We start from the raw sequence: 9609 nt of genomic DNA, 5'->3' as shown, positions 1-9609 counted from the left end.
TTTTAATGTATTTTTGACATATTAGATATAAATGTTTTGACCTGGGCAGAATAGCCTGTATGGAGTTTTTTTAAAATAGTTAAATGATATGTCTCATAGTAAATTAAGATTGTCCCTGAAGATGGCCAAATTGGCCGAAACGTTGGACGTGTAAATGAAATAAATGTTTTGAGACTATAATTTGGATAGTGTTTTTTAATTAATTAGTAATAAAAATTAATATTAGAAATTACTAGGGTTTAAATTAAGGTCTGCACTAACCGTCTGAACTTCGTGTTGTAGTAAGAGCGGATGTAAACAAAGGAGCAAGTGCGGACCATATCTCGCTTAATTTTATATTCCTTACGTAATATTTTTCTTATTGTAAATAAATAATATAAAAAAATACCTTCAGTTTCTTAAAATGAAATTTAAGTTTTAATACTGATTTAAGAAGTTTAGCGCAATATCCTTTCTTGACTTTACATGAAATAAAATGCAAAAATGAGTGAAATTTTGACCAATCTAAAATATTATTGTTGGTCTGAAATTAAGTGTGAATAGTTTTCATGATACTGCTCTATGAGCCGTTTTATTTTTAAAAATGAAAATCATTTATGCATTATTGTGGTATTGCTAAGAAGTCTTTGCCATTTTTACGATATTATTTTCAATATTCTTGAAGTGTGTTTTACTTTTATATTTACTTCAGATGATTATTTTTTCTGCTATTCAATCGTGGTCCTTTATGCAACATATCATAGCAGAGATATTGCTTCCATGGAGGATTTTAACTTAATACACGGTGGTAATGTGGGTGAGGGGCTGTGCTGAGTTCTCGAAGGGCCCTGCTCTAGATCGAGATTGTAAATATAGTACATAATTTATTTAACTTAATTTAATTATATTCATATCATATAGAGTCATTTTATTTAGTTATTTGAATGTTAATTTACTCATTTTATTATTTTTTTTGTATGAAAGAGTACAATTATCACTATTAACTATTGCCCAAATTTGTAGTAGATTGTAATATTATCAATAAATAAAAATTGTCAATTTCTAAAAAAAAATATAAAGGTGACTGCTCACTCACTTTTTTAATTTTTAGTGATTAGTTATTATGATTAAAAAAATAAAAATACTACAATAGTAGTTTCAGGTCTCAGTCTACTGGTCCACCGCAAATGGTGTGATTTTGTATGAAAAATCCGTCAACCAATATCAGAAATTTGAAGCTATTATTAGGTAATTTTTTTCAAGTTGTCCTTATATTTTCCCAAACCTTAAACTAACAGAAAATATGGGACCATTTCATAATAATTGCTACATTAATGAAAATTTTTCAATATTACATTATAAACTAATTTGTGAAACCCTACTGACAGACGAGGTGCTGATGAGTCGTTTACATCGATCTAAAGTGTTTCAACGTCCATTAGGGAGATTTCTCAAGAAAGTTCTAAGTCAGTTAAAGTCCCAGTTCCATTATTTGCTAAAGGGGGGGGGGGAGAAATCCCTGTTGAAATATTGAGCCTACGACGGCCCTACCTTGCTCGATTAGGAGCTAATTAATTTTTCTGCACTTAAGGTGGCCTTCTTATACATAATTCATTGTGGATCCGAAGAATACCTTAAGAAGTCCTCAGCTTAGGGTGGTATCAGGAGCAATCTTCGAAACCCTTTTTGATTAGAACCTCTGGCTTCTACTTAAGTAAACCCTCAATATTTGACCCAGTAATTTATTTTAAATTAAATACTTTCTTAGTACTCCTCTCTGGATCGATTCTGTAAACTGAAAATAAATCATTTCGGATATAATTGGTGAAACAACTCGAATTAAGTTGGCCAGTATTCCGTTAAGCCTAAACATTGTTTTGAATATACAGTTAGTATGGGACATGGAAAAAAAACTATTTTTTTACTATTAGAGTATTTTTTAGATAAACATTAGGGTATTTAAAAAAAATACGATGTGTTATATTTGCTTTGAGGTATAGCATTACAATGTTTTTTCTATATTTGTACAATGATTATCAAGAGAACCTACAGTTACTATGAGACAGGAAAATAAAGCTATTTATCACCCGTCAAATAAACATTAGTATATTAAAAATAACATGATGTATTATTTTTTAGAAAATTAAGAACAAGTAAGACCAACTGAGGATGTGTCTGGAAAAAAGCCCGTACCGCAAATATTATTTTTGAGGTATAGCATTCCAATTTTTTTTCCTATATTTGTACATTTATTATCAAGAGTAATATTCTACTACTGTTCAAAAAGGAAACAAAATAATTTTGTTCAATACCAAAATATAAAAAATCAATAGTCAATATTAAAATATTAAAATGAAAAGAAAAAAACTACTGATATCTCGATATCTCGGTATTACTAGAATATGATAGGAGACCAAGAAATATTTTTTAATACTTGAAAAACAAATTTTTGAACAGCTTAAGAAAAAATTAAATTTTATAAACTTTTTTTTACTACCATTTAAAATTTCTCGCAATTCAAAAATCATAAATGGCACGGCACAGGAATAGACTGAACATCTCTCCTGCCCCTTTTAGTGGGAACAATCCCTATAATGTGTGGCACTTTGACTTTTGGAGATTATTTTCACGAAATTATTGGTGGGTTAACTTTAGTGGTGGCCTCACAAAATGAAAACTCGGTCCTATCATACTGGTTAGGATAGGTTGGTTACTTCAAGGATAACAAAATAAAAACGCCAGTTTTTAGGATAAAGGTATTCTAAAAAATCTGTTAAAATTGTTGGTCTGTATTACAAAGATTTTTTTTTAGTTTAGTTGATTAGCTAAGTAGGATGAGTACATTTTTCCTTTATTTCAATTAATTAAACAATGAAAGAAATGATAACAAATTACGAGTGAAAGTGGTAATAGAAATGTTTGATTAATGTATATTTTATTTTAATTAAAAAGATATTGTTATTGGTAATTGTTATTAGTTCAGGTTGATTATTTAACCTATTCGAAACCAATTGTACACCGTCTGCGCTATGCATTTCCGAGCCAAAAAGATCTACTGAATATCGCAAAGATCTTGAATTGCAATTATTAGTTGATATGGAAGAAGTGGCCGTTATAAAAAGACTAGTTTAAAACAAAAATTATCCTAAAAGTGGCTCTTGAATTTTATTTTATCTTCATTTCTTTTTTTTTTTCTCTCTTCATCTTTTTCTTAAATTCACTTTTTTTTCGTCATTAGAAGTCAATTATTTATTTTATTAGATCCATTAATGTCATTTTTTTTGTTAACTTTACTTTTATCTTTCATAAAGAATTATTATTTTAATCTATTTTTTTTTTCATTTATAACATTGTATATAGTTAGAGGTGTCTTTTATGAGACTATACACCCCCCATTATCAGTTGTTAAAAAAAAGTAACTATTACATTAACTATGTAAGGCCCACCAGGGCGATCTGGTATTAAAAAATAAATGAAAATCCTAGAAGTGTGAAAAAATAAAATTGTATGTTGGTTCAATGTTTTTGCGATGGTTTCAAGGGTTATCATCCTGTGCAATAAAAATAAGGGTCATCTCTCCAAGAAAATTTATTGTCTTGAAATGCTTCTTCAAAATTTATGTTTATATTTCATTTTATCTATAATTATATTATTTTCCTCATTACTGAACCTAAAATAAGGATTTCATGTTACCCGACTATTTTTGGAATAAATTTTGTTCAATTTAATAATGTGTTTTTATTATTTTTTTAATATTATATATCTGGTGTGTAATCCGTCCCTCCTAATAAAAAGATTCAGAGGAGCTACCTGCATACACGGTGTGCATTCTGACTTGTACAAAGAGAGTAACTGATAATAGAAGTGTATGATTAACTTATTTAAAAATAAAAGAATTTTTATTTTAATTTAAAAAACATTATTATTGGCTATTGGTTATTGTTATTACTTCAGGCTAATTATTTAATCCATTCGAGACCAATTCCACACTATCTATGGAATGCATTGCCAATCCAAAAAGACCGACTGCACACCGTGTGTGCAAAGATCTTGAATTTCAATTATTAGTTAGTATGAAAGAAGCAGCCGTTAGAACAAGACTGGTTTAAAACAAAAATTAACCTAGAAGTGACTCTAAAATTTAATTTTATCTTAATTTGTGTACAAAGAATCTTATAAAGGTAACTTTCTTTGTAAGATTCTTTGTGACTGATTTATATTGCAAACATGTTTAAGAAAAAAAAAATTGATCCACAGAATGGTCCTAAAAAATATAGGTTAAGTAGGAGCTGAATTATTTTTCCTTTCATTCAAGAAATTGAAAACTGGATTGAGTTATGGGTGAAAATATTAATAGAAATTTTTGGATTAACAGATTTTAAAATAAAAGTATTTTTATAATAATGTAAAAAGCATTGCTCCAAAGTTGTTAAGTATTATATCTTGGGGATTTTATAGTTTAGGTTGATAAGTTACGTAGGACGAACATTTTTCCCTTCAATCCTAGTAATTGAAAAATTAAAGAAATTATAATAAGTTATATGTGAAAATTATTATAGAATTTTTTCATTAACATTTTAAAAATAAAATTATCTTTATAATAATTTGAAATAAATCGCTTTTAAGTTGTTGAACAGTATAACCAGAGGCTTTTCTCATAACTGCCAAGCTTTTGGAGTAGCATTAAGGTTTTAGGGTTGAGGTCAAGTGGGGACCCTAAAGATTAGGTGGCTGAAATCCACACTGGCACATATTACTAACTTTAAAGTGCTCTTAAACTTATAAGTCATTTAGGAGGGTCTGCTGCATATACTAACAGAATATTAATAAAATAGGACATTTCAAAATTTTTATAAACTTTAATAAGTAATCCTATAAGTACACAAATGTAACTTAATGCGTATATTTATTTGAAATTTTTAATAAATATTTTGAAAATATATCAACAAAATAGGAAACGGATTTAAATTTACATAAGCTGTCTGATTTAGGAAACATTTTGATGTTATATTTACGATATGAGTTGGATGAGGAAATGAATAATTTCCATGAAGTCAGCTTTATCTTGTAATAGTAATCTTCTAATCCTGTAAAGTGGTTTAACTCCACAAGTTCATTTGGAGCACGAATGCTAAAGAACAGAATCATTCCAGAGCAGCTCTCCAAACCTTAGCACCATTTGATTAATTAAAAGAGAAATTAAGAAATTCCAATTACTGAAACCAACTTCCCTCAGAAATTTACTACTGTCTAACATTTTATTCTTATATACATTTTTATCTCTATTTTAAAAAAAAAAATGGGATCCTATTTAAAACATTAATAAACACATAATAAGAGTAAATAATTTTCAATTATTTTAAACCTTTAATATTAAAGATTAAATATAAAACGTTATGAAAACCAGGAGGAACGTATCTAGCTTTTGAACAAAAAAAAATATAATAAAAAAAATTAAATTCAAGTCAGGAAATCTTAGTTACTGATTATAACTTTAGCTTCCTACTTGCAGATCTTCTAAGATAATATAATCCATAGCGATTAACAATTATTCAATTATTTAATCTTTACTTATTGTATAGAAGTAACATTCTACTCTAGTTAAAAGAGGTCGAATAAAAAATTATTCTGAGCATAAAATTTAACAACCTATAAAATGCTACGTAGAACCGAAAAGGCTCCTTATTCGGCTTTTACCCGTTTCATTTTTGCTTCCTTACTACTGAACTACTATTTCGATATACTTCCAAACTACAAATACTGTATATATATATATATATATATAGAGAACCGACCGGGTACTGGTGTTAGTATGTCAGGAAATCGAATCCAAATAACGAAATAAATGTTCCCCTTTCATTGGAACGTTTAAATATTTCGCTATAACTTCGAAAAAGTTACTAAATAAGGATCAATAACGTATCAGTCTATCCGTAGATCGACATGAGATCATCTATAATTAGATTTCTTGTGCCATTGTTGGAGAGAGAATAGACAATCAGTGTAAAGATAATGAGTCGGGCGTTGGGAATAGGGACAAGCCCGCAATGCCGATCTGCTTCCAAGGCATTAGTATCATTCAACTCCTTGATTACTTCTTTCTTTAAATTTATTTAAGTATTTATCATTTAATAAAATACTTAACCTTGGCTCGGCGCTCGAAAGCTATGAAATAGTGAGAATGAAAATTGAAAAAATAAAATAAATGGTAGGAAAGCTGTCGGTTTGCTAAACTCCGAAGTGAAATATTTAGACGAATGTGAAGAAATGAATATATAAGGTCCTGGTAGTAATGTTTTATAGCTTTAATACGTGAAATATGGCACAATTTAAAATTAGAATATTTGAGAAAATATTAAAAAAATATATTTATAAAAGGAAAGGATAATTTAGAAGAAAAAAAGTTAATGAAAAGTACTTAAAACTTGGGAGGACAGGATGGTGTGAATAGACACCAACACTGAACCCAACTTGTCCACCAATCTTTTCCCTCGGTTTAATTAATCACTTAGCCTGGGACTGTCCAATCAATACTCATCCCCCGAGCCTACAGACAACATGTGACACTTTTAAGTTTATGTCTATTATGGTGGTTTCTGATAGGTACGATTCATAATTCTAATTAAAAAAAAGGAAATTTATATATATTTATACTTTATACAGAACTTGGTAGGTACTAATTTAACAACACAATAATAACCTACCTGTTGGTAGGTATTAATGCAAAAATACCAGCTCTTTGTCGTTACTAGAGGGATTAATAAAAAATAATAATAATAAATAAGAGGGCCCCCTGAAAAGATTCTCCTGCCCCCTACTAAAAAAATATATATCAAACTACATTCTAAAGTTAGCTAATACTAGGAATCGGCGCACACGTGTCCAACCTCCGATAGAACCTTTCTTACTTTATCTTTAAAATATTCACTTATAACGAGCATTGATCGATGCAAGACGAAGTTATGTCATGTCATAAGCTGTCAAGAAGGTTACAACAAAAAAAATAATAAGACCGAACCTTTCCTGTCCTTTCATGTCCCTCTGAAATACCATAAGGTTCTCTTGCCTAGAAACCATTGTCTAAAAGTGATCAGACAAGTGTTAGAAAAAAAAATAATGATTAGAGTTTTCTTAACAGAACGAGAAAATCAGAATTGAATGAATGAAAAGCCTCAATAGTGATGCCGTATTCTTACTAGAAATCGCATTCTGAAGCGACTTTGTTTCTTAAGACTATTCGATTTTCCGTATCTTTTACATGTAAATCGTCAAAAACAGTGGAAAATTGCAAATACTTTTTGGCAATTAGCGTCATCAGGACCCGTCGGTTCAAAAAAGTGCCGAATATGAAATAAAATTTACTCTCAGAATTTCACCCAAAAAGTTTTCATTTCATTGGAAATTCCAAGGGCTAGTGGTTTACAGAACAACTAGAGAAGTTTCAAAAAAATAAACAATAACCTTAAATTCAGGTCAGAGAGTACTGGTATCTGGTGTGGGGTACTAGCCCGGCAAGTAGATCTAGTGATCTTTTTTTTTTAGGTTTTCTGCCTCACCAGTCACAGCCCTCGAAGAATAGTGTCGTAATTGGAGGATTAAAATAAATTCCAACAAATCCCATCAAGTCACCTTTACCCTTCGTCGTAAACCTACTGACTGTCCTACAGTTTCTTTTAATGATGTTACTCTTACCCCTGTCGAACAGATCTGCTACCCTGGACTACATTTGGACAAACGATTAACCTGGAATTTTCACACAAGACTGAAAAGACAGGAAACTGCATGTCGATTTCGACTATTACAACACTTACTAGACAAACGGTCTAAACTTCCAATACATTACAAAAGACAGATCTACATGACTGTAATAAGGCCAATCTGGACATATGGAGTTGAGTTTTGGGGCTCCACTAAAACTTAGAATTCCTCTCGTATTAAATCCTTCGTAAAATTTTCAATGCTCCTTACTTTGTCACAAATAAAATCATCCATAAAGACCTTAATATTCCCTATGTAACCGATCTAGCCCGAATCAGATATCACTCCTTCCATTACAAACACTCTAACCACACAAATCCCCTAGTTTCTAACCTTGCATCCTCTTCCATTCCTGACAATCCTCCGAGGCGCCTGAAAAGAAGATGGCCACGAGACCAGCTAATGTAAAATGTCATTGGAGTACTACCAATGGTTAGTTTCTCTACACGGCTGTAACACTCCAATTTAACTTAGATCAGATTTACGAATGTATTAAAATGTACAGTTGTAAACAGCAATTTATAAATATTAAAAAAAAAAAAATTCTGCCACGTACTAACCAAGACGGGAATGTCATGATTTATTTCTCAGGTTTGCCGAAATATAAATATCAAATGCCACAGGTGACAATCGAACCCGCAACGTTCCGAACCGGGCACTGTGAGACCTCTGCCCCAACCCACACAGCACTCACATCTCTTAAGGTCAGAGGGTAGTGAACATGACACCTTGTATAATTAGGAATAGTGTATTAATTATAATATATTCAGTTGCAATAGTTGACATTTCAATTATAGATTATGCTCTCATTAATTATACATTTGGGTGGTCGAATGACCGAAATTATACTTTTTTTTGTTGGTTTATACATATTTATAATTAATAGTTCAAATAAAATTTTAAAAAAATTTAAGTTTTTACATAATTGGAATTTATACGATGATATTGGTTGATGATGAAGTTTTTCGCAGTTGGAATTAATGTCCCTAACTCATCGAAAGTGGATAAAATTAACTCATACTTTGTTTGTCAGATATAGTTGGGGATGGAATAAATTCAAAAAGTAGATCCTAGAACTCCTGTTGTAATTCACCACTTCCCCATTCCTGAAGTCAAAGCCTATTTGCATGGAGGCAAGCATTGCTTCTAACAGGAAAATTAACTAGACTAGAGCAGGGGGCTGGAGCATTGTGTGTGGCTGATAAACTTTCCCGGAGGTAATGAACTCTGAAAGTACGATTAGCTGTTAGCATAAGTGTCAGGACTTCTTAGTTATCTTGGCCTACTTGCGTTCTCTCTCTCCTTACTTAGTCGGGCATTTATTGATTGTGCCTGTCAAAGTCATTTTTAATTTCAACAGCTTCTTTTAGGCACCCTCTTTTCTTTTACGCTTTTACAGATTAAATAAGTATTGATCATGGATGAGAAGGCGTGTTTAGAGTGAGCGGGCTCTAATGGCTGTAAAATAAAATAATTTGGAGTTCCCGAGGGAAGATTGAATATTTTTATTTTTGGAATACATCGATATAATATCAAAACGGATAATAATCGGTATTAATTTAATAATAGAGAGTGAGTAAAACATTGGTAAGGCAATGGAACACTAACTCCAAGGACCTGGGTTCGAATCTGGCTGTGGCAGAGAATTATTATCTGTTAACTCTAACCGTTGAGTCAACCCTGTGGGTTCGAGAGTCATCCGGGGTCCACCTAGCTTCATTCAGTGGGTAGCCTTAATTAGGTAAAACTATGGCGGTCGAGGGTGATTCTTACCAAATCACCTCCTTGCGTTGAACAGATTCGATACTTAGGACTCCATCTAGACAAGAGATTTACTTGGAATCCACACACAAGACTGAAACGACAAGAAAC

This window comes from Halyomorpha halys, unplaced genomic scaffold (assembly GCF_000696795.3).
Source record: "Halyomorpha halys isolate HHAL.00 unplaced genomic scaffold, Hhal_1.1 Scaffold422.1, whole genome shotgun sequence".
NCBI classification, from domain to species: Eukaryota; Metazoa; Arthropoda; class Insecta; order Hemiptera; family Pentatomidae; genus Halyomorpha; species Halyomorpha halys.
The sequence above is the reverse complement of the archived record's forward strand: the minus strand, read 5'-3'. Positions refer to the sequence as shown.